Raw genomic sequence first — 25,984 nt, 5'->3', positions numbered from 1 at the left:
CAGTTTCACTAAAGGTACCAAGTTGCTAGTGCTCAGTGCAGAGGAATCACTGGTGATGGAAATATGTCCACCCACAATACCCACAGGTAACTGAGCACTTGTGGGACAGGGGCACTCATGTACAGGCCTTAGAGGACCCTGAGCAATGTTGGGGGATGGGAGAATAAGGATAGTTTCCAAAGAAGAATGAGAACTTCTAAGTGAAGTTTGCTCACCCACAGGGCACAGGAGACTGTGCATTGCTGGCCAGGGGACCTGCTTTCACAGAATAGTTTATGTAGTTAGTACTCATGTGAAGGTAGCACTCACTGTTCTTCTTTAGTTCCCTCTTCTTGTATGACCTCAGGACTGATCTGTGGCCTCATGGAAACTTTCTGCATCCTCTTGCTACCAAGTATCCTCTCCCTATAATGGTCTGGGAACAATATCCAGCAGTGTGTGGTTCCCTGCCAAGCCCCTCTCCTTAACTCCCATACAGTTTGTGATGTCATAATGGCCTAAGGGTGAGGGGCAGACACAGCTGTTTTGGCTGCCAAGGCCTTGGAGAAGGTGTGGGCCCTCACATCTTACTGTTCCTCAGTGTAACCTTTCCTTGAACCTAATGACCTCTACCTCCACTGGCTGAAGTAAGAGGTCTGAAGGCCCTGGGCTCAGTTCTGTTTCTGGCCCTTTTGTCCCTGAGTTTAGAAATGTCTGGTTTGGTAGTGCTGTCTCAGGCATCAGGGGTGAGGTCACAATATGACTGTGGAGACTGGGTAACAGAGTATCAGTTTCTCATCCAGTCCCTGCTGGAGTCAAGGGCCTCCTTCCCCATAGGGACCCCAGGCCTGAATTCTTGACTTTTTCTGAGTGTTCAACCTGGGACCCATGATCTTCTCCCTTCACCTTCTTCAGCACTTACCTGGCAGGTGCACACTACTTGGTGCCTGTCTTGCTGGGACCCTACACATACATACTGTACCAGGTCTTTTGACCCTCACAGCAGTAGTTCGACAGGGTCCTGTGAGGTCCTCATTGACAGGTTGGTTGAAAGTCCACCTCAGGACCTCAATCTGTCCTTGTCCCTAGAGCTCCTCACCCAGGGTCACCAGTGACCAGGCAGAACATTCCTATACACCACAGGCCCACCCTGGTTCCCCATTGCCATAGAGCAGGGCATGTCCTTGTTACTACAATGCCTCCCCCAAAAACTGCCCCAGGCTCTATGGTTTTAAACAAGGCTGAAATGCCTCAGCCCCCAGGGAGGGAAAGAAACCCTATGTGACTGCAGGACAGCAGCACCGTGGGGATGCCTGGTACAGAGTGGCCCAGGTGTTCTCTCCTCCTCACTCCCTGTTTCTTCTCCCTCAGAATGTATGGGAACTACCAAAATCTTCAGGGAGCCTGGTGATGAAGAGGGGAGCAGAGTTCCCAAAACCCAAGGCTTCAAGCACCAGGTTCATGGTATGCTCAGGTCTCAATGGCAGCCTCAGCCTGGACCCTGCCTGATTCCTTCTCTCATTCAGCTCCTCCTTCTTCTCAGGGCAGGGAGGATTTTGGGGCTAGGTCCCATGGCGCTCCTCTCCTGAGCACCCCCTAGCACTCTTTGTTTTATTTTGAGATGCATTCTCTATAAGAAATTCAAAATGACTTCAAATTCGATCCTACTACTCATCATTTTGAGTTGCTGGTTTCGTAGGTGGGACAACCTGCCAACCTCAGTCCTCTTCTTGTTAAAAAATAGATCTTCCTTCACAAGGACCTGGTGTCACAGAAACGGTAAGTCAGACCCACACTGAAGCCAGGCAGGAAGCATAGTAGGTGTAAGATTAAACACACTCACCCTCTTGTGTGCTGAGGCTGAAGTTGGATCAGCTACACTTTGAGGGCTGCTCACAGAGCCCTGAGGAGATTCCCACCCCTATATGGATTCCAGGGGCATGTGTGGCCACACCCAAACTTTAGCTTACACTTCAGGGAGTTACAAGCTGGGGCAGCCTAGTCAGCCTGGTCTTGGGCCCCAGAAAGGAGGAAGGCCCAGAATGTGCAGTTAGGGTCCCCTGATGTGGGCTCCCTCAGAGTCTTCCACTGGTGGGCACCCTCTGCAACTAGGGAACAATGCTGTTGATCATAAATGCTTTGCTCTCTGGGTTCTGCACCATCACATTTCTCTCTGTCCTAACATACACCACCAAATATGTTCCTGGCAGCTGGTGCCCCAGCTGGAGGCTCCCAGCAGGGCCATAGGTCCACTCCTGAAAACATTGCCCAGCTTAAAAGATTTCCTGTTTTCTTTGGGAACACTGGAGGTGCTGTTTCCTCCCAATGCCTCTTTCTGGAGCCCACCCAAGACCCTCTATGAGACCTTTCCTCTTATGTCCCCTGAGGGGCTGTTGGAGAGAGGCCGTTCAGCACAGGCAGGTACTCATAGAAGGGGAGACACAACTGTGGCCTGGTTCCTTCCATCCCAGAGCCAGTCCCCAGAGTGGACTCTGGAAGCTCCTGGAAGGGAATGAATGCATTTGACATGTCCAAGAAGGATGTGTGTTTTGAGAGGAAATGTGTGACCTTAATGCTTGGTGACCCCTTCCCCATGTTTAATGTTCAACTCTGAGGAGCATTGAGGGGGATTAGGTCAGGCTGTGCCCCTGTGGGAGGCATTGGTGCTTTCATGAGACAGGCCCCAGGAGCACAGACTCTGCCATGTGAAACACAGTCAGAGGGGATGTCCAGAAAACAGAAAGAAGCTCTGTCCAGACAGCAAGGCTGTCAGTGCCATGATCTTGGATTATGGACCTGCAGAACTAAGAAAGAAGTTCAGGTGCCTGTTGATCAGTCTTGAATTTCTGCAAGGAAATTCCCAACACAGCTGACTCTATAGACAAGAGCTGATTTCCCTCAGGTTTGATGTGTCTAAGCCGTGGGACCTGCCTCAGAGAAGTTGGTGAGGGTCTCATGATCTGCCCTTAGGCACCACAACAGCAGGTTGTGTGGAGCAAGCATCCCATCTCCAGGTGAAGCAGACAGGTTCTGATCTCTATATGAAACCTCCGTGAGCACTACCCATTGTCCCAGAGCACCCTCTTCCTGGGGTCTCTACACTGATCCCTGGACTGCCCACTAAGCCAAGCTCCAACTATGCTGCACCTCCAACCTGTGCTACACTGCAGAGCAAGCCTTCACTCACATTGGACACTGCTTGGCATGCAAACCACACCCAAACCACAGCACACTTCCTGTGAGATGCCAGCAGCCACAAAGGACCACACACCCTCTTTCTGTTCCATTCCTACCTGGGCTTCAGCACTGGGAGCAGTGGAGGATTGCCTTTCTGAAAAACAGAACTCGCCATAAGATCAGTTGGAATGCACACCTTCTGCTCTCTGCTGGTCATGGAGAATAGAAATGCCCACAGATCTGTTTGCTTCATACAAACATTTCTGTGGTTCCACCTGGAACTGGTTTTAGGGTAGCCTGCTTTCAACCTTTTTTTCTATGTCTCCAGAGTCCTGAGACTACCCACAACTCATCACTCTCCAAAGCTCTCCCTCTAGGCCTGACGGACAGATCTGCTCTTCTGTGCCTGTCCATCTATTCACTAGGGTCTGCTTTCTGACCCAAGCATCCATGTCTTGAGCCAGGGAAGACTCCTTGGTCCCCCAGGTATTTCACCTGCCCTAATCACATTCTCCCCTCTCCCCCTGGTGACCAGGGGCATCACTAGCAAGAGACCACAATCTGGAATCACTTGGGTGTCTGGCCCTTTGGCAACAGCCAGAGTGTGGACAATGCCACTGAGTGTGCACCTCAGGGGTCACTGCCTTCAGCACAGATTCTGAAACAGGGCTCCAGGCAGCAGCCTCTGGCCTCCAGCTGGGGAACCCCTTTGCATTACCAGGCTCTGATGAGACTTCTCAAGCAGACTTGCATCCACCGGGTCTGTCCAAATCATGTAGTCCCTGCCTTTTCTGTCACATGCCTTTTCTGTCCAGTGGGCCCTCCTAGGCCCACTGGAGTCCTGCACCTACCTTTGGGCTCAGCATTCTCTTTGGCAGCACTGACTGCAATTCAGCTCCAGAAGGTACTTCCTGGAATTTCTTTTCATTTTATTTAATTAATTGACTCACTGAGAATTGAAGTCAGGGATCCTTAGCACTGAGTGACAGTTCTATTTTCATTTTATTTTGAGACAAGATCTTGAAATTACAGAGGTTACCCTCAAACTTGCATCCTCCTGCCTCATACTCCCTGGGCTCGGGATTTACAGACTTGTGCCACCTGCCCAGTATTGACTTTTTAAACAATTCTCAGCCACATGTCCTGACTTAGAAGTCACAACTTGGTCAAACATGAAGGTCTCTTCCAATTCTCTTAAGTGCCATTTTGAATTATGTTAAATAAATGTTAAAGATATAGCCACTACTTGCCTTGGCAATGCTGCCCTGGCCCATGATGTTTTCTTTCTGAACCTTTGGGGGTATGCTTAGGCAACTGGCCTCAAAAGTGAACCACTTCCCACAGGAGGCAGTGGAGACTGTCTGGGAGCCAGCCAGATTTCACCACTATGTTGGGCAAGAGGCCAGACGCCGGCAGCAAGGGATGCACACAGAGTAGCCTGTGACCCATCACCAGGCACCTGACCCAGCAGGACTTGAACTTGAACCAATACTTGCTGATGATGCTCCTCCTCCTGGCTAAGGTTCTCACCCCAGCCATCAGGGAAGGTGAGGCAGAAGGGTCCCATGTTCAGGGAGCCTTATATTCTAGATGAAATACTGGTAGTGTTTGTGCATTTTAAACAGTCCTTATCTTTTAGGATACAAGTGAATACTGGATAAAATTCTAATTGAAACCAGATTGGTCATGGAGTGTACCTGTATAATCTGAGTAATGTATATATGGAAGTTCATATTACCTGCTATACTTTTGCATATATTTCAAGTTCTTTTCTTGATAATTAAAATTTTAATTTCAAATTTTTATTTTATGAGAATATTTTTAAAGATCAGACTTTTCTAATCCTGATATTTTGCAACATATTCCTTTTCAGTTTTCCTTTTAAAGGAGGTAATAACAGAAGGAAATTCAAGTCCAGTGCTTACACAAATTTTTTAAGTGGGAGTGGGAGGAATTCAACCCAGTTTTCACACATGCTAGGCAAGTACTCTGCCACTGTGTTTCTCCTCAGAATATATTTTATTATGTGCCAGGGTGTTGATAAGCTGCCTTGATTGGTCTCATATTTGTGATGCTCCTGCTTATACTGTTAGTGGCTTGGATCACAGGTGTGCTACCATGCCTGGCCCAGGGTGTTCCCCACCCCTATGCATGTACTGTCTCAATACTTTTATGCATAAGCAACATTGTACCACCCATAAATGTTATGATGAACTTATAGACACACCTGGGGAAACTACCTTGGCAAAGACAGAGGCCATGGGGAGGTGGGATACGAATGAGCAAAAGACATATTCATATGTCCCCAGCAGAGTGGGAGGAGGTACAGAATAATTTTTAGGCAAGTAGGGTTTGCTCACATCAATGGAATTGTGGTCTGTAAACACTCACCACCCCAGTAGCTGGTTGAGAAGGCAGCAGAGCACAGGTGAACATAAACCCATTGTACATCAAATTTCAATTCAGCCATGTTCGAATGTGGTCTCTATCTGTGTCAGAGTTTATACACTCAATGCCCCATCTAATGGACACAGTTGTGTATTAAATACATTTGGAGTGTAACAAAGTGTTCCTTGTGTAGGTCTTGCTGTTTGCTCCCTGCATGTATTTAAGGGAAACTGGGTTCAGAACTGGTTTTTGATCCATCCTGAGAATGTGCCCTCAGAGTGGTCTGATGGTCATGGTTGATGGTCTTGTATTGTACACCTGGCCAATGGCAACTTGTGAGGACTGCCATGCACATATATGACATGCTTGATGTGCATCTGGCATCGTCATTGGGAGCCTAAGTTTCAGCAGCTGTGAGTGTTGTGTAACATGAATTCTCTGACTGACTCTCAATAAAAACTTCAGAACCCAGACACTTGGCCCATTTTTTCTAGGCACAGATGTTCTGCACATGTGCACAGAGTTTCCTGCTGGAAGAAAACATGCCCTAGGTGCCCCCAGATGGAAAAATAGTTGGCAGCCTGTGCTTGACTTCTCTGGAATCCTCCTGAGATATGTGTTTTCCTGATGCTCTTGTTCTGTATTCTTCTCTTCTTGTAAAATTTATCCATAAGTATAAAAAACCTGTATCCTTGAGAAGATGAAGCATAAAGCACCTGCTAAGAACTGGGAGGAAATGAACTGGTCCTTACAACAGTATTGTGACTAGAGCTCAGCTCTTCACCCCACAAGGTTCCAGAAGGTGCAAGACTAATACCAATCAGAGAGGTAAAGTCATGTGTAGCTGGTGTCTGGTATGTAAAGCAGAGAGTCCAGTTACACGAAGCCATTGGCTGTTACACCACCTGCAATTCCCCTCAGTGCTTGACAAGGATTCTGCTGAGTAATAAAGGTGTTTAAGTCTCATCCTACTGGGAATTCAGTTGAGGGCTTTCCTTCCTTGCTTGTTTAATATGTGTAGGTTTACTATTAATATTTTATGTGTTTTCCCTGAAAACAGGGGTTTAAACAGAACCAGGGTTAAAGCATAAAAACCAGACTTCTAATGGAACAGTGATTTCAGATTTAGTCATTTGCTATGAAAATTTGAGTAACCAAGAATGTCATGAGAAAATACAAAAATAGAATTCTAGCTGCCGATCCCCTGTTGACTACTCTCGGATGACCTGAAGTATGTAGGCAAATAACTCCAACCCCATCAGGAATGATTAACAGGAACAGAACAAATAAAGAAAATAGTGTTCCTACAGCTAAAACATCTTATGGTAATGCTTATTTAATTAATGGAAAGCCATGACATCCTTATAGAGGGATGCCTCTTAAGCCCCTGGAGTTAGACCCTCATTTATCTCCCATGGGATAATAAATGTAAAATCAGGACATGTTATAATCTGGTTTGAAAGTGTATATACAAGAGTGCAAGATATTCCATTTCTTAAAGATTAGGATTTACTAAATGCTGTAAATATTATTGGCCACCTATCCCCCGGAGAAAAAGTTCCTCAATGTTAAGTTCACACAGTAGAAGATGATGTCATATTATTGTTAGCTTAAACTGTCTAGCACTTATTAATCACAGCAGTAGCCACACAACTGACATTTGCTCAACCCTGCTGAACTTGCTTTAACCTTTATGATTAGTTAAGCAATATTAATATGTCTTATTGTTTAGTTATAGGTTATCATGAGTAAGCAATTATTAAAAATAATTAGAATACTTCATTGCCATTTCTAGTAATGATTATACAAGATATTTTTATTATTTTTCCTCATGATCTTTTTCTGTTCTGGAAAAACTTGTGTAACTATCAACCTTTTAATGTATAAAAAGCTGGCTGGGAAAAATAAAATTTAGAATTTAGCCTCCATTCCTTGAGTTTGTGTTGCTTTGTTCTCCACCTTGCCAATGCCTACTCCATCACCTGTGACCACTACGACCCCTGCTAGGGCTGGACCCCGGCAATTGGCACCAAGGATGGGAGCACCAATGGTCTACTGTAGGTGCTGGCCTGTGTCCAGGGTTGAAGAGGATACCCTGTGACCATCACCTGGGGAGGACAGGAATGGTGTGCTCCACCAAGGCCAAATTCGAAGGCCTGTGGCAGTTATGGCCAGGAATGTGCCTGGGAGATGCTGCCCTCACAATTCTGGCCCTTCTCCTGACTGCCCTATTCTGGGTTAAGGGCATTGCCAGACCCCCCTCCCCAAGTGCCCACAACCTGGCCCCTGTGAGCTCTGGCCTGGAACTCAGAATCCAGGTACACCAAGGAGAAAGAAAACATCACTACTGATCTCCCTTGGTTTTCAAGACATCCCCTGCCTTTCTTCTCGTGTTTCCCCTCCACCTTTGGCATGTGGAGAAAACATGGACCTTAACCTTCTCAGTTTGGCTTACCTCACTTAACATGAGGTTCTTATGTTCCATCTATTTTCCTGCAAATGATGTGACTTTGTCATCATGGCTGAGTAATATGCATTGTGGCTATATACCACATTTTCTCTGTCTTTATACATTGATGGACAGACACCTAAGGTGACTCCAAAATGTGGTTGTTGTGAATTGTGCTGCTATAACATGAGTATGCATGTATTGCTACAGTATTCTGACTTTAATTTTGAGAATGAATCATGAAGTATTTATAGCTGTATCATATGGTGGTTCCATGTCTAGTCTTTTGGTAAAAATTCACAGTGATTGTGCTAATTTACATTTCTAGCAACACTACAGAAGTGTCCTTTTTATCCATAGTCTCTTGAGTATTTGTAACCATTGTACTGTTTCCTTTTTTGTGAGGGGGCATTACCAGCAATTTAACTCAGGGGCATTTGACCAATGAGCTCACCCCCATCCTTATATTGTATTTTATTTAGAGACAGGGTCTCACTGGGGTGCTTAGAGCCTCACCTTTACTTTGGCTGGCCTTGAACTCACCACTCTCCTGCCTCAGGCTCCCAGCTATTGGGATTACAGGTGTGCACAACCGAGGCTGGCTAACTGGATTTTTGATGACTCCCTTTCTAACTGTAGCAAGAAGAAATTTCAAGGTAGTTTTGATTTGCATTTTCCTAATTAATAATTATGTTGAACTATTTTTCATATATTTACAAACTATCTTTATTTCTTCTTTTGAGTAGTGTTTAACTCATTTTCCCAGTTATTAAGGGCTCATTTGGGGGCAGAGGTTGGTACTAAGTCTTTAAGTACTTTATACATTCTAGATATTATTCTTCTGTCAGAAGAGAAGCTAGCAAAGATTTTTCTCCCATTCTCCACATTCTCTCTTCACAGTCTAAAATATTTCTTTGGTATTCAAAAGCTTTTTACTTAGGAGCCATCCCATTTATTGATTCTTGGCACTATTTTCTTCACTTTAGGGGTTCCCCTGAGAAAGTTATGTCTGTGCCTTAAAGCTGGAGTGTTGACCCTAAGTATTCCCATAGGTGTCACATGGTTTCTGGTCTAATTCTGAGGTCTTGGATCCATTTTGATCTGATTCTGGTACAGGGCAAGAGATACAGGTGTAGACTAATTTTTCTTTTCTTTCTCTGTTTTTTTTTTTTTTTTTTTTTTTTTTTGTGTGGTGCAGGGGATTGAATCCAAGGCCTTATGCATGTGAGGCAAGCACTTTACCAACTGAGCTACACATCCCCAGCCCTAGACCAATTTTTTTTTTTTTTTTTTACTGTGGATAATCAGTTTTCTGGCATCACTGTTTACAAAGGCTGCCTTTTCATCATGGCATACTTTTGGATCCTGTGTCCAGGATCAGATAACTGTTGATGTGGGGGTATGTCTGTGTATCTTCTATTCTGGTCATTGGTGTGGGTGCTAGGTTTTAGGCCAGTACCATGCACATTTATTACATGGGGCTGTAGTAAAATTTAAATCGGATATGATGGTACCTCCACATCATTTACAAGAAACTTGTAATTGCATTGGCTATTCAGGGTTTTTTATTTGTACAAATGAAGCTTAGGACTTTTTTTTTCTTAGTTCTGTGGAGAATGTCATTGGTAGTTTGGTAGTTTGATGGGAATTGTTTGGAATCTGTACATTTTTTGGTCGTTTGACCATTTTAACAATATCAACTATGTCTCTCTCTAAACATGGGAGGATCTTCCATCTTCTTCTGTCTTCTTCAATTTCTTTCTTCAATGTTCTATTACTTTGAATTTAGAGATCTTTTACCTCCTTTGTGAGATTTATTCCCATTTCTTCCTTCCTTCCTTCCATTGACCCACCTTTCTTCCTTCCTTCCTTCCTTCCTTCCTTCCTTCCTTCCTTCCTTCCTTCCTTCCTTCCTTCCTTCCTTCCTTTCTTTCTTTCTTTCTTTCTTTCTTTCTTTCTTTCTTTCTTTCTTTCTTTCTTTCATTCTTTCTTTCTTTTTTTCTTTTTTCTTTCTTCTTTCTTTCTTTCTTTCTCTTTCTTTCTTTTTTCTTTCTTTCTTTCTTTCTTTCTTTTCTTTTTTTCTTTCTTTATTTATTTTTTGATTGTATTGTGAATGCAACTATTTTCCTAATTTCTTTCTCAGCAGATTCATTGTTGTTAGGCATGAAAACTGTTGATTGTTTTAAGTTGATTTTGAAAATGGATACTTCACTGAACTTTTCAACTTTAGCTCCAGCAGTCTTTTACAAGCAGTGATAATTTGATGTCTTCCTTGCCTATTTATCCCTTTTCTTTTCTTCTCTTGCCTACCTAATCTGTATAGAATTTCTAGCAGTATATTTAAATGGAGTGGTTAGAAAGGAAGTCTTTGTCTTCTTCTGGATTTGAAAGGAAACTCCTTTGTTTTTCCCCATTTACTATGAGTTTGACTTTGGGTTAGTTGAATATAGCCTTTATGAGTTTGAGGGAGGTTTCTTATGTGCCTAGAATTTCAGGGTTTTTGTCATGAATTGATTCTGAGTTTTGTTGAAGGGGTTCTCTGCATATTTTGAGGCTACTATGTGATTTTTGTTTTTAATTCTATTTATGTGATAAATTACATTTATTGGTATTTTTATGTTAAACCATCTTGGCAACCCTGGCATCAAACCAGCCTGGTAATGGTGTACAGTATTTTTAATATGTTGTTAAATATGCTTTGATAATACTTTATTAAGGATTTTTGCATCCTTAGGGATATTCATTAGGGATATTGGTCAGTGGTTTTCCTTCCATGATGTTTTCTTATTTGATTTCACTTCATAGAATGAATTTGGATTTGTCCCATCCCATTCTGGTTCATAAAATGATTTGAGAAGCATAAAATGATTTGAGATTAGTTCTTAAAAGCTCTGGTAGAATTCAACTCAGATTCCATGTGGTCTTAGTTTTACCTTTGTTTAATGCCTTCTTTTTACTGCTTCTATCCTATTGTGAGTTGGTGGTCTCTTTAGGATTCCTTTATCCTATTGAATCAATTCTGTATGTATCTAGAAATGCATCCATTTTTCCTAGGTTTTGCAATTTTTGGGAGTATAAGTTTTCAAAATAGCCCCCATTGATCTACTAGGTTTCTGCTCTATACATGATGATTTCTCATTTCCTGTCTCTGCTTTAATTGACTTTAGGTTTTCGTCTCTTTTTCTTTTGGTTGGATTGGCTAAGGGCTTATCAATCTTGTTTATCTTTTCAAAAAAATCAGCTCTTTGTTTCATCATTCTTTAATTTTTCTATTTTGATTTGATTGATTTTTGTTCTGACTGATCTTAATTATTTACTTCCTTCTGTTAGCTTTGGATTGTTTGCTTTTTTTCTCAAGGACCTTAAGATACATGAGTAGCTTGTTCCTTTGATACTTTTCTGATTTCTTAGGCACTCAGGGCTATAAACTTTCCTCTTAGAACTGTCCCCAAAGTGTCCCACAGTTTCTGATATGTTGTTTCATTCTTTGCATTTCTGCATGAGCATTTTTAAATTCTACTTCAATGTCTTCTTCCACATATATATCATTCAAAAGTACATTTTTCAATCTCCATGTGTGTTCATGGTTCTGGTAGGGTTTGTTAATGTTGATTTCATATATTATTATTTGATGAGATGCAAGAAATTACATCAATATTTTTGTATATCCTAAAATTGCCTTATGATCTAAAATATGGTGTATTTAGGAAGAGGTTTCAAAAGTTTCTGAGAAGGAAGTGTATTCAGCTGTTGTTTGATGAAATATTATTTAGATGCCTGTTAAATCCTGTTGATTTATATTTTTCAGATCCAAAGAATTTTTGCTGTATTATTTCTGGATGACCTAGCTATTGATGAAAGAGTTGTGCTGAAATCACCCAGTGGTATTGTACTGGGGTCTGTCTGAGTCTGTGATTCAAGCTGTGTCTCTTTTAAGTAATTAGTTGCACCCAGGTCAGGGTCATAAATATTTCTTTTTGTGACATATTTGCTGTTGTTTCCTGTACTGTATGAAATGACCTTCCTTGATTCTTCTGTTTAATTTTGGTCTGATCTCTGCTTGTCAGACAGGAGAGTAGACACTCCTGCTTCTTTGGGGTTTCCTTCACATGGTATACCAATTTCCGTCCTTTCATTTTGAGCCTGTGACTCTTGCCTTATGATCTTGTTTTCTGTAAAGTGCATTCCCTGCAAACAATACATAGTTGGGTTGTCTATTCTAGCATATTCTGCCAGTCTGCATTTTTTTAACTGGCAGATTTCATGTTAATATAAAGAGTTGTATGAGTTTCTTCCATTTTGATTTATTTCTAATGTTTAATTTGTTCCTGTTTCTCATTTGCTTATCTACTCTTTGAATATGATTTGTTCATTTGTGGAAACTGGAGAGGATGCCAGGGCCACCAGGTCTTCTGAGCATAGGCTCATTTTCAAATCCGCTGCTCATGTCCAGCACACATGACCCTGGGGCTTCCAGGACAGGCAGGCCATAGTAGGACCTTCACAGCAGATAAAATGCAATTGAGAAAGTCATGTTCCTTTCCTTCTGGAGCCAGACCTTGTGCTCAAAAGCAGGATCAGTGTCAAATACTCCTTACCAGACTTCCCTTTTCACCCTGAGACTAAACTCCTTGAAACATGGTGTCCACAAACCCTTCCACAGTATTGGCCTCAGCTCCCTAGAGAGTTCTAGCTGATCCCAGGTTATGTTAAGAAACCACTGGCTTGTCCCCCAAGACCTGGATGCTCCCTTTTTGCCCACAGGCTTAAAATAAATGAGCCCACAATATTCTTTATAGCTTTCTGACACCCACACTGAGCTCACAGCTGGGACACAGGCTACAGGGACATTGTACCTGGTGAAAGACAGACCAAGGGCCTATTCAGACCCAGGGTAGAGGTTGTTGCTCATTACAGGCTGTGTCTGAGACTGGGCATGACTTCCATCTCCCTTATGGGGATAATTAGGTGGGGCTGTGGCCCTGATGGAAAAATGGGAAGCCATCCTGAGGAAATCTGCTCTCAACTTCTCAGGAAGTCCTCTCTCTTAAGTGCTGAGTTCAGAGGACACTGGAACACAGGTGAGCAGATTCCTCTCCTCCACCCAACTGGGCCCTGTGGTTGAATCCAGGTACCTGAACATCAGAACATGGCATTCACAGGGAGTGTCCTAGGGAAGGCTTTCTGATTCTACCACCATGGGCACACAATTGACTCACATGACATTCACTGCTCATACGTGAAAGTGCCTGGCTGATTGGTCCGCATGACCAGAGAATCCCCCAGCTCTTGAGGAGAAGAGAAATGCATATTGGTAAAAGGCTGAGAAAAGCACTGATTTCTCCAAGAGTACTGAAGGTTGGAAATTCCCTTTAACCCAAGAAGTTTCCAATACAGTGAACACAATAAAAACTCAAATGACATTTTGAACTTAGTACAAGAGTTATATTTCTTGCTCAATATAAGTTTGTATAGATATCCTACCACTGAGATGATGGGACAATGGTGATCTTGAAGCCTTTCCTTGGGTAAGGGTCAACCAGGGTTGAGAGATGACTGCAGATTCTAGTTTCCCCAGGCTAGGATCCCAGGATGGGTGGAGTGAGGGGCTTTGGTGCAGAAGAGTCCAACTTTCCTAGGAATGAGGTGCTGGTAAATGATTATGGTCAGAGGGATACCAGTCTAGCCCCAGGGTAGCAGAAAGTGAGGAGTCTCTGCACCCTTTTCTCACTGAGAGGAGAAAGAGGGGAGGTGGGTGGTAAGGAAAGTCTATGAAAAGCCGGGGACAAACAGGCAGGCTGGGGGGGTATCCATAACTCCCTCCCTGGCCTGTTTTGCTGGCAAGTGCCTCTAAAATTCCCACTGGGGTGATCAGGGAAAGTGCTAGTTGGGTCTTCAAATCTCCAAGGAGAAAACGAGCTACATGTTGTGCTGGTAGGTAGACACTTTAGAATAAAGAGTGGGTGGACAAGCTGATCCAGGGATTACCATAGCTGCAGTAGATGAGGAAGGGAGGCCTCAGCCTGGCTCTGAAGGGGCCTCTAAGCCAGGTGAGTATTGACCCTTGCCCTGCTTTTCCCCAAGCCCTTGGATGCCATGTGCACAGGAGTTCTGACAGCTGAGATTCTCATAGGGTTGTGCAGACACAGCCTGAGATCAGGAAACACTGTAACTGACTGTGCCACCTGTGCTACCTCTGCAGCCAGCAGCAAAACCTCTTGATGCTCAGGGTGTGTTGGTCCTCATGTGGGCTATTCCCTCTCCCAGCCAGTGGAAGACTTGTGATCTCTGATGTTCTGTGGCCCACATCACCTTCACTCCCCTAAGTGCTGGCCACAAAGCACTGGTGTTCACCCAGGATCCTGCTCACCTGAGGTAGTGCCACAGAACACAGGTTCTCTGAGGTTGCTGTGGGTTTCAGCCCAGGAACACCAGTCAAATGGAGTAGTGATGGGGAATTCCTGCCTCAGCTGGCTTATCAACACATCTACAACCAGGACCACCTAAACGCAAGGCCCCTGGAGAATGAAGGGGGACAGTTCTTGACTGGTTGATCAGTGGTTACACAGAAAAGGGTGGCTATAAACTTTCTCACTGTGTCTAGTGTCCAGTTGTGACAGGTAATTGCCCAGCTGTGACTAGGCAATGCCCTGTACTTAAACAGATCAGAGCCCATTTGTGACCACACAGGCCTCAGTAGTGTCCAGGCCAGGGCCCTATGCTCGACAAGGTCAAAGCTCAGAGTGTGACCAGGCCAGGACCCAATTGTGATTAGGTCACAACCCTGTTCTTGACCAGGTCAGAACCCAGTTATAATTAGTCAAGTCCCTGTACTAGACCAGGAAGTGCCTAGTTGTTACAAGGTCAGGACCCACCTCTGAGCACCACCAGGGCTTTTACCTTCTACCCTCCTTTTCCCACCTTCCTCTCTGATTAACTGGCACCCTTGAGAAAATCTGAGTCCAGTATTGCCCATGTAGTGTGTACAGTGGAGAGAAGATCCATCTGCTTCTTTGAGGCCCTCTGGATGGATGCAGCTCTGCTGTTCCCATGTTGCAGGGTGGGGACAGGGTCAGAGCTGTCACAGCATTTGCTGAGCAGTTATGGCCAATCTCAGTGTCCAGGTTAGAAATGGGGATCTTCCTTGGCCCACTCGGCTGCTGGAGGCCCTCATACCAGATACATATCTCACCCCTTTACATGTCCTCCCCTCTCCAAGAAAGCAGGCACTCACTTTCTCATATCAAGGTGACAAGTGGAGGCAGGAAAAAATTGATTACTTGACACCAAGCACTCTTGACACCTTGGACTCAGGCTGGGGGAGAAGTGCCTTAGTTCAGGGACCTAGGTCTCCCACTCCACAGTCATCCACCCACAGGCAGGCACCCTGGTGTTTGGAAGCTCTAACCTACCAAGCCCTCCAACTGTCAGAGAGAGACCAGTGCCTGCCAGCACACCTGTAGACTGAAAGCACCCAGTAAATCACTCCAGATGCAGGAACTCACACAAGATATTTCATTAAGCAGATGAGAAGAGTGTCTGGCCTGAAGAGCAAGAGAGAGAAAGAGAGAGAGAGGGAATGGTGGGGGTGTGATTCTCAAGTAGTTGAATTCCATGGACTAATTACAATCTGACCAATGACTAATGAGAAAGTTTGTGGGCTTACAATCTAGGTTGTAAAATGGTGTGTGTGTTAGGGGAGAATACTTGTGGAAGCAAAATGGCAGGGAAGAGATTGACTGCAGGCTTATTAACCCATTGTCCCTTCATTGACCACACCTGAGCCTCTGCAGTTGCACACCCTGCTTCAGGAGGACACCTGTGCCCTCTGAGGTCAAAGGAGTGTCCACCCAGAGGTACATGTGTTGAAGTTGGTCCCTTGTTGGTGGTGCTATTGGGAGAGTTGGAACCCTCAGGAAGCAGGGCCTGCTAGGAGGAAGTGAAGCCTTGAGGACCTGGCCCTGCCTGTCTCTTTGCATCCTAGTTGCCATGAGGGGCTCAGGACTCTTCTGCCACACACTTCTGCCATGGTGTGCTGAGCTGCCACAGGTCAGAGCAGCAAAGTCAGGTAACCATGGAGTGAAACTTCTGAAAACTCTCCTCCTAGTGAGCCATTCACCACAGGTATTTTGTCACAACAATGAAAAACTGACTTTCAAAACTTTAACTTGCAATTAGGCTGAGCCAAACTACTCCATTAAATGCCCCCAGTACCAGGAGAATTCAGTGGGAGGACAGATAAAACTTGGAGTCTTCCTGCTCTAGGTCTTGATGCAGGAGTCTCAAAAGACTGTGTGTGCTCTCTAGGGTGCTGGGCAGAGGACGGAGCAAGACTCCCAGGAGGTCTTTTAGCAGGTGACTGTGAGGTCATCTGGTCCTGCTTTAATGCTTATTCAAAGCTAAAACCATCTTCTTTCCCTTCTTTTGCAGAAGGTGTTTCTGGGCTTGCAGAAAGTTTTGCCTTAACTTTACACAGAAGAGCTGCTTGCTGCCACCCTTGACTTGACTTGGAAAGGGACTAGAGCCTCCCCATCACCCAAAATCACACCCCTACTCCTACTACCCTGCTGCCCTACTTCTTTGTCTTTCTTCACAAGATGCCTGACCATGTGGCCAGGAACCAATACTGATTGTAGTATTTCTTAGCTTCCTGTTTCCTAGTATAGAATGGGAGAAAATAGGGACATGGATGACTAGGACATTCCTGCAGTGGGGCTGGTAAAATTTTCCATAGCTGAAATTTGCTCTTGACTGAGTCCTTAAACTATGCTGGTGGGTATTTGAGATTTGGTTCCCAGTTTCCTGTTACTGAAGAGATGCCAGTCTTTGCTGAATGTCTGATATTGAATACCTAATGAAATTTCCACTCAGCATGAGAAGTCCCATCCTTGATAGGCTTCAGTCATCTCTCTGACTGTGGATTACACAGAATCTGATCTGGAGTATAGATGGAACTGCCTGATCTTTCCTGATGCTCATATGGGATTCCAGACACAAATGTATCTCTTTCTCTTAGGTCTCTCCAGGCTGTATCACCCTGGGCACAGTCGTCTCTGCACCTGTTTCAATGGTGCTGGTCCAGAAATAGTCTGGATCCCAAGTAGGTGAATGCTGGCTCAGACTGGCAACTTCCTCTGTGATTTCCCAATCTGCAGTCTCTACTCACTACCACACAGCCACTTAGCAATGGTTCCCAGCACTGCAGGACTGATTTGGGTTGACTCTCTGCCTTTTGCCAATTGATTTTAATCACTTTTCACTCAAAAACTTTCTCCACCATCTCTCAGTTAGTTAAGGTCAGCCTCCCTATTTTCCAGGTTCCCTCAAGTCAATTTTATTTTCCAGGCTTTCCTTATTTCTTATACTACACTTAAAGTTTGGCTTTCTGTTACTGGTTATTTAGCTGCCCAATGCTGAAATTCAGTGAATGCCTTTGTTCAGCCACCTTGCTGAGGAACACTGCACTTTTCAATCTTGAGGTGAGGATCTGATAAGTCCACCTTTCTCTCTTCTGCCATCTTTCAGTCCCTCCATGTCCCTATATTTATTTGTATTTGACTATTAATCTGCACTTATTTAATATGAAAAAAGTGTGAGCATCATTCATTGGCTCAGTATTTACTGAGCACCGGCTCTAGGCCAGGCACTTGTAAGACAGTCATTAGCCATTGGAAGGTTTTCCAGCCATGTGAGATAGGTCCTTAAACTACTGTAATGTCTGGTGGAGAGCAGCAGGAGTGTGGTGATAACTTGGAAGAGGTAACAAAACCATATGGTACTTCCAGAGGGTACACCCCAGTAAACCTAGGAGTATGTAAATACTGGAAAAAAATGGGGAAACAGACAGGATTCTAGTGTAAGAAGAATATCATACACCATATATGGAGTTTCAACCTTATCTAAATGTTTTGCGAAGCCAGGAAATACTTAATGTAAGCCTATGAGCTAACCATTAGATTCACCTTATGAATTAGCAAACTAGTAACAGTTTTACAGGTGATAGAAGAAGCCAGGCCAGAATTTATGGAAGTATGCAGGCACCTCAAAATCATAAAAAAGGAGAAGCATGAGAGAAGAGCCTTAAGAATTGATGGTGTATCCCAGGTGTCAGGATGTCTAAGACCACATAAACACAGTTCCATGAGGAGACCTTCATAGATAACTTAGAGACCAGTGTGGACACAGAATCTTTGTCCTGATTTCTCCTGTGTTGTTGTGTGACATTCCCCTTGTTTATTTTTACAAGAGCCTCCTGGGTGTGCTCCTTGTTGAACTGATTATTCCAGATTCTTTGAAATACACAGCATTCACAAGATCCAGATTACTGGCTCCATTCACTGAACTCTGAACTTTAAGCAAAAGGAAGAATTACAGAACCAGTGAGCTAACAGAGCCTGCTGAGGAGTGCCTCAGGGGTGATGTGCACATACTTGAAGGGACAGTATAAACAATTTATTTCCCCTGTCAAAGGAGTATTTGCCCTTAATATAAAGAAATATCCCAGCACCACAAAAATTGCACAAGACAAAAACATAGAAAAAAATCTTTAAAAGTTCTGACAAGGAAAATACTAGATTTGAATAAAACCCATAAAGCGAATGAGTAGCTATTAATAGGTGCAGAATAAATTCATAGCACAGGAGATACAAAAAAAAAGATTGGTGACTATAAGTTAAATAAAGAAACAAGGAACTGTTAAATAGTGTTTGAGCACTTGTAAATTTAAATTGATATATGTGAGGAAGACAAATATACTTATCCGGATTTGAATAATACAAAATTTGTATATGTATTAAAGTACTGTGTGACATCCCATAAAATATATCATTTTTGTTTTTATCAGCTGTATCTCATTCTGGGATGAATGAAGGCCAAAGCTGCAAGAGCTACAAAAGTTGCAGATGTAGAACTTGTGAAAAATAGCCCTTCTGCTACAGGTCTGCCACTGTGGCTCCCTGCATTACTGACAACATTGCAAATGGGCCCCATCCAAAATAGCCGTGTACATTGCCACGGAGTCCCTGAAATATGTCCAGTGAAGCTGGGAACTGAATGTTTCATTGTAATTAGTTACAGTGGAATTTAAATAGCTACAGGTGTGTAGAAGTTACCACAGATGGATGGTTCAGGTTTGGATGGTGAACATCTCCTAAAAAGCTCAGAGATAGAACATTTACCTAATATTAATGCGACCCTGTGTTCAATTCCCAGAACCACAAAGAATTTAAGCAATTTTGCTAATATATTCTATGAAATGATAATGACGTTGGTGAAAACTTGCATTCTGCCACATTATGTTGAAGATGCACTGGATTAGTGTCCAAATCATTCTTTTGAAAAGGTATCATTATACACTTAAGTTTGGGGGAACTATTCTTATGATACATGATTTTATATTTCTCATGTGGCACAGCATAAAATCAATAATGCAACACAGGGCTATAAACACAAGTTCCTTGATTTATTAACTTAGTGTCCTTAAGATGACTTACATTTCTGTGCCTCTTGCTGTCCCTTCCAAATGAGACTGCAGTAGCTGCACATCAGAGGGTTCCTTTGATGTCCAAATAAATTAATTTCACTACTACTACTTTACCTAACATTAGTGAATTCTCAGGAAAAGGGGTGACTCATATCATTTAATTGAATATTCACATAATTCATACTTTGCCAATTTCACTGAATTGGTTATGAAAAAATTTTTAATATTTTCATCTAAGCAAATAGTCTGCCAACAAAGGACATGTATATATAGATAACTCACCAGAATTGGGAGAGACTTTTACAACTATTAGTGATATTGATCGCTTCTCGGCCTTTTGGCTAAGATCAAGTGTAGTATCTGTTCTTATCAGTTTAATATCAGTGATATTGAAAATAACTATGCTATTTAAGTTACTCTCATACAATTACTAATCAAACTAAAGAAATACCTAATGTATATTGTGGTTGGTATGGGATTCCTGGCACATTGAATTAATGAAAATAATTAAGAAATATTTCTAATCACTGTATTTTATATACCAATATTAAAATAAGATTTTTAATATTGATGGATTTCTTGAAATATTCAACAACAAAGAAAAAATAATCAGTCAATATTATATGTTGTATGAATTTTATTTTTTAATATATAGAGGAGGGAAATGGTGGTCAGATATTATAAACCCATATGGAATATCAATGGAGTAGAAGGAAAATATGGAGAGGGATGGAGGGAATAGTGATAGGAAAGGGGAGAAAATACTAAATGGATTTGACACAATTATGGTGTGTGCATGAATAAATATCTCACAGTAAATTTTACTTTCATGTATATCTATAAAGTTCCAGAAGAAATAAATAAATGAGTTAGAGAAAAACTAGGAAACTACAAGAAGAGGTATAGGGAGAGGGAAAGCAGGAAACAGCAGAGGCTGAAATGGAATAATTAAAATTCCATATACATATGATTTTATCAAAATGAACCCAACTTTTATATAACTAAAATGAAGGAATAAAAGATAGAGGATTGTTTTATGGATAGATAGATAGAAAAATAAAATAAGACTTGGACAATAGTAACTATCTCAGTGTTGTCCTGAGAAGTAACAATAAGGTGACTAGAGGAGCACTGGTATATTGGCCTACTTTTTGTCATCATGACTAAATTACCTGACAATAACAACATAGGGGAGGGAAAGTTTACTTTGACTTGCAATTTCAACGGTACTGGTCCATGGTGAGCTCTCTGAACAAGGAAGAACTTCCCTTCAAAGTTGACTTGAGTTCATACACATAGACTGCTCCAGAATCCCACAAGTTACTGTTAAGAAATGGGCACAAAAATCTTATTGCCACCATGGGACTCCATGGGAGGTCAAAAAATGGAATGAGAATTGAGAGATGAAATGAGAATGCATCACAGATAAGAGTTGTGTCTGCAATCAGAACTACCCACAGGTTTTTATTTGTAAAATATACCCCTACAAACGTACACACCTATGCCTATGTTAGTGTGAGTTAGTTTTAGTTTTCTGTCACTTGAAAAAAAGAATGATAATTGAACTATTTTTTTCTCAATCCCCTTTCTTTTGCAGCAGTGAAGTGACAAGAGAATGGTAACAAGGAACAACAGAAGATTAAATATCTCCAAAAATCAAACTAATAAATAAATGAGCAAGTGAACTAAACAGAAACATCTTAAAAGAAGAAATGCAAATATCCAAGAAACCTGAAAAATTGTTCAACTAACCAATTAGGGAAATGCAAACCAAACATACGCTGAGATTTCATCTCTCACTAGTCAGAACTGCAGTCATGAAGGATACAAATAATTGTTTCAAAGGGCATGGAGAAAAAGGAGTATTTTTATACTGCTGGGGGAACATTAAATTAATACAACCACTAGGAGATGATATAGAAGGTCCTCAAGAGATGAGGCATAAAAACACTGTATGACCCTGCTATACAACTGTGCACTATTTTTTCAGAGGAACTGAAGTCATCATGCTACAGTGATATACATACACCCATTGCCCATTTTCATAGCAGTACAGTTCAAAATAGTCAACAGTAAAACCAGCCTAGGTGAACATCAATGGATGAATGGATGAAGAAAATCATCCATATATACATAATGTAGATTTGCACAGCCATAAAGAAAATGTTATTTACACACACACACACACACACACACACACACACACACAATATAGGTTTATTCGTCCAAAAACAAAACCAAAATTATGTATTTGAGGAAAATGAATGGGACAAGAGAACATCATTTAAGTGGAATAAGTCAGACTCAGAAGGTTAAGGGCCATATGTCATATACATAAGCTAGAAAGGGAAAGGAAAACAAAGCAGGGGGAAGATCTAAAAATCAAAGGAAGATCTGTGGAAAAATTGGACCAAGGTGTGGAAAGTAAGGAGGAAGGGTGAAGTGTTGTAGAATGATTTCCACCAAATTATATTGTCATATTGTGTTCATATATAATATGTAACAACAAATTCCAGAATTTTATACAACTGAGTGCAATCTTGAAAATCAGGATCATGTCCTTGTTACACCTGTTTTGAAGACTAAACACCCAAAAACACTGAGGCAAGAAAATAAGTTTCATTTAAAGAATAGATCAGATAGAGAGAGGGAGGCAGGGAGAGAGATTCCTCTGGAGGTAAGTGTGTCCAGAACTGATGCCTGAGGGTGCAGTGTTATCTTTTTCTATTGTATATTTTAAGTTTCCCTTGTTTTCATGTCTGCTATCCCTCTTATCTTACCTATGTGACCAAAGGTTACCAAAAGGGCATGAAGAGAGCTCTCCAGGGGATGATAGCTTGAGTTGGAAAATGTAAACTTTCCCCTCCATGGGGGGACGTAGCAACCACATTATGGGGAATGTTACCTACCCATTTCCTGTGTTTTGACAATTTACTATCAATTTTCTCCCCTGGGCTCAAAACTATATTAAAAATAAGAAAAAAGTTTAAGTCCAGAAAAGCCTGCAAATGACCTGACAATGGCTACATGTTGGAGCACAGCTTTAGACAATCCCAGAGACTTAAATATGCCCTCATGGCCCCTCCATATGCAAAGACTGCAAGTTACTATTGTGCTGATACAAATATGAATATTATTCCAGAAAGATTGCATTAATTTATTTTTCTTAGGATTTCAAAATAAAACATTTCCATGGGATGCAGGTAGTGTGATTGTTGTGTCCAATGGATATATCGACCCTGAAAGTACTTTTTTTTTCTGTGTTATAGATAATATTTTTGTCAGTGGGCATATATTTGTAACAAACAATTTCTTTCTTGTTTCAGGCATATCAATTTTCACTGGACCTACAATGCATTTTGAGAACCACATCAACTGAGGCACATGTCTTGAGTAAATGGAGTAGGTATAGCTCTCCATGTTGTGAATTTCTTTTGGTGAGCTGTCAGAGCAATGATCACTTCTGATTGGCTGAATGTAGTTGAGGTTTGATTGTGCAGAACAGGGTGGGAGGGAGGATTTCAGAGCACCTCTCAAAATTGATTGGCAGAATGCAGTTTTCTTATTGAACTTATAACACTTTATGCGGGAGATTGCAGGCTAGTAATGATCATACTGTAAAATCATGCTGGTTGTACAGTGCAGAGGCTTTTCATTTGTGTAGGTAAATATCTAGCATAAAAAGCCTCACATGCAAATCTTTGTTTAAAGAAAATGGAAATTTATATCCATATTGTGGAGATATCGAAAATCTGGCCTCAGTAATCCTAGATAATGAGCATCCTGCCATAATTGATCAGTTGCATGTTGCAGTGGAGAACAAGGGTAACTGATGCTCAGGAATGGGTCAACTTTATCTCCCAGTAGAGCTATCTGAAAAAGATTATTCTGGTGATATCCTCCATTTTTATACTTTCTCCCTTTGCTGTTCCTGAAAGAGCTATAGACTGAAGTTTCAGAAATTATGATAGTTTGTCTGGAGTGAGATGAATATAGAACAGAATTTTTCAAATTAGTATATTAGGGGTTATGACTTCTGGAAAACTGAGGCAATATTAAGACCCTCCCCTTCCAACTCTGATTCTTGTGATCAAGTCAGAAAGATTTCAGACATTTCACTCTGATTAAGAATTGAGTTTACTGAAGTGATAAAAAAAAGAAAAATACACTCTCAAGGGAGAGCGTGGGTCTTCAAAGAAATGAGAGGCTGTGTGCTCCTTCTGCAATCTAATTTTATTGGAGGGACTCAGAGAATATTCCAGGGAGTTCCACCAAGGGCAAAATCTTGAATTTTTACTGACAACTGGATGATTTCATACTGCCAAGTCCCCAATTCCAAAACAAATATAGGTCATTTTGGTCCATGCTGACTTGTTTTCATTGAATTTTTAACCATAAATTCTTACAGATTTTACAATTAGAAGTAATTGTCCTTATCTCCCTGAGTTTTGAGTCCTGGTTTGTGGATAGGATCATAAAATTCTCCCTCTTCCATGTAATTTGGGTCCACATTATATACATTATTTTATGCCTGCATTACCACTTCCAAAACAGGTACTTTAGAGAGGAATGTGACATATCCTGTCCATTTAGGCCAGGCAGAGATGCAGGTAAATTACTAATTGAAAAATAATGCATTGAATCAGCACACTTAGCCCACTTTACGGAATTATTCTGCTAACCTCATGTTCTCACAACTCACATCTCTCTGTCACCTATCCTTGAAGAAAAAAGAACAGCCTATGTCACACTATGTTTGAGAATGGGTACCTAAGAGTGGATTCCAGACCAACATGAGTTTTACCAGAGAACGTAAGAGCAATGCAGATTCTCAGATCAAGCCCCAGATGTACAATATCAGACACAAAAATTCTCATTTTCACAATTGCTCCAGGTGACACTTGGGGCTGACTACCTGTTTTAGTGTTTCTTCCAACAACAGGATCTTCATCACCACCTAAAAAGAGCCTTTTTATGATGGACTTACTGACTGACACAGCAGGAAGACTGACTTCCAGTGATGGACAGTTTCAGTACAGGTAGACAAACCCTGAGACAAAGGAGGCTGCACATGCAGTTTACTAGTGCCAAGGAATCCAGAGAATCCTATTTTACTATCCCCTTTAAGGTTCCCTACTCTATCCAAGTCTAATTGTCAAAGCCCTGTTAATGTTTTGACCCTTACTTTCCTTCTGGGAGGAAGAATTAGTAGCTTATCTGTTGTTTAAGAAACTCCAAAAGCCATGTCACTTCTCTGTGACCAGGACTGGGAGGACTACATTTTTTGTTTCATGGAATATCCTGTTTCCTGGTGTGTAGATTCCTGCAGTTGCCCCTCAATACCAATAGGTGGAGAGAGAGCACTTTCCTGCCAGCACTGAGGGGCACTCCACAGTCAGGCTGTAAGCCTCTGAGTACCACCAAAGTCCCTAAGGTTTCAGTGTGCTGAGGACAATTTTGCTGCAGTATTCAGAAAGAGATAAGCAGCCAGGACCATTAAAAAGAGGAAGTAATAATAATTTTACTATATTAGAAAAATCCTTTATAATTTTACAAGTCCTAGTTTGCATGTGTGGCAGACTTATATTTTCCCATAGTCCTGAGTTCTGGGGGTGGTACAGTTCTAGTGACAGTCAGGAGGAGGAGAGGTCATGAGGTCACAACAGGTTTTTTTTTTTTTCATGGGAAGTCTAACTTGATTTTAATGACACTCAGAAAAGTAAATGACCTGCCTTTTGTGATGTTTTAAAGTTTTCATTGTAGGGAAACTGAGGAGGTGGGAAGAGAACTAGCATTTGAATCATGGGCCCAAGTCTCACTTTTCTTCAGTTGTTTGTGCACTTCATCTGCTTCTTTGTCTCTTCTGTGACCTACCTTGCAGCCATAACAGTAGAGACTGTTTGGAATAAGAAAAGTTCATTCACAATTCTCACTTGGAAGGTGCAGTAACCTTCCTTCACTCCCACCTCTGGCAGCCCTTCCTCTTCCTAATAACTAAAATGTGGAGGACCTAACAGAAAACAGAAGACAGGTGCCCCCCATGACACAGGCTTGGTGGTTCAGGCTATGGATGCAAATGCCTTGGCTTTTTTGAGAAACTTTGCAAGTTTGACACTGTTTTAAGGGTATCTTGAGTTTCTTTTAATCGGATATAGTAAGACTTGCCGAAACAGATTTTGGTCTCACAGTCTGCTACAGTTTCCTCAAACAAATATTTCAAGATATGTGAAAAGCATCAAGGCTGATGAGGAGGCAGAGGGAAAATATGAGAAAGAGACTTCATTTTATTTGTGCTGGAAGAGAGATGATGTAGCATAAGAAGGTTTAGGATTAGTATGTTTCAAAGACATCAGTCTTCTCTGAAGGACAAGGGCCATCTCTGGGTCTCTGGTATATGTACCTGATGGAATTGGTGGTGTAGAAACAAGATCAATTAACTTCAATGAGGTGAACATGCTGCAGAAATAAATGACTCTTTAGGAATTAGCTATCTCCAGGAAGTTATGCCC

The sequence above is a fragment of the Sciurus vulgaris genome (assembly GCF_902686455.1).
Source record: "Sciurus vulgaris genome assembly, contig: HiC_scaffold_587_arrow_ctg1, whole genome shotgun sequence".
NCBI classification, from domain to species: Eukaryota; Metazoa; Chordata; class Mammalia; order Rodentia; family Sciuridae; genus Sciurus; species Sciurus vulgaris.
Note: the sequence above shows the minus strand (reverse complement) of the source record.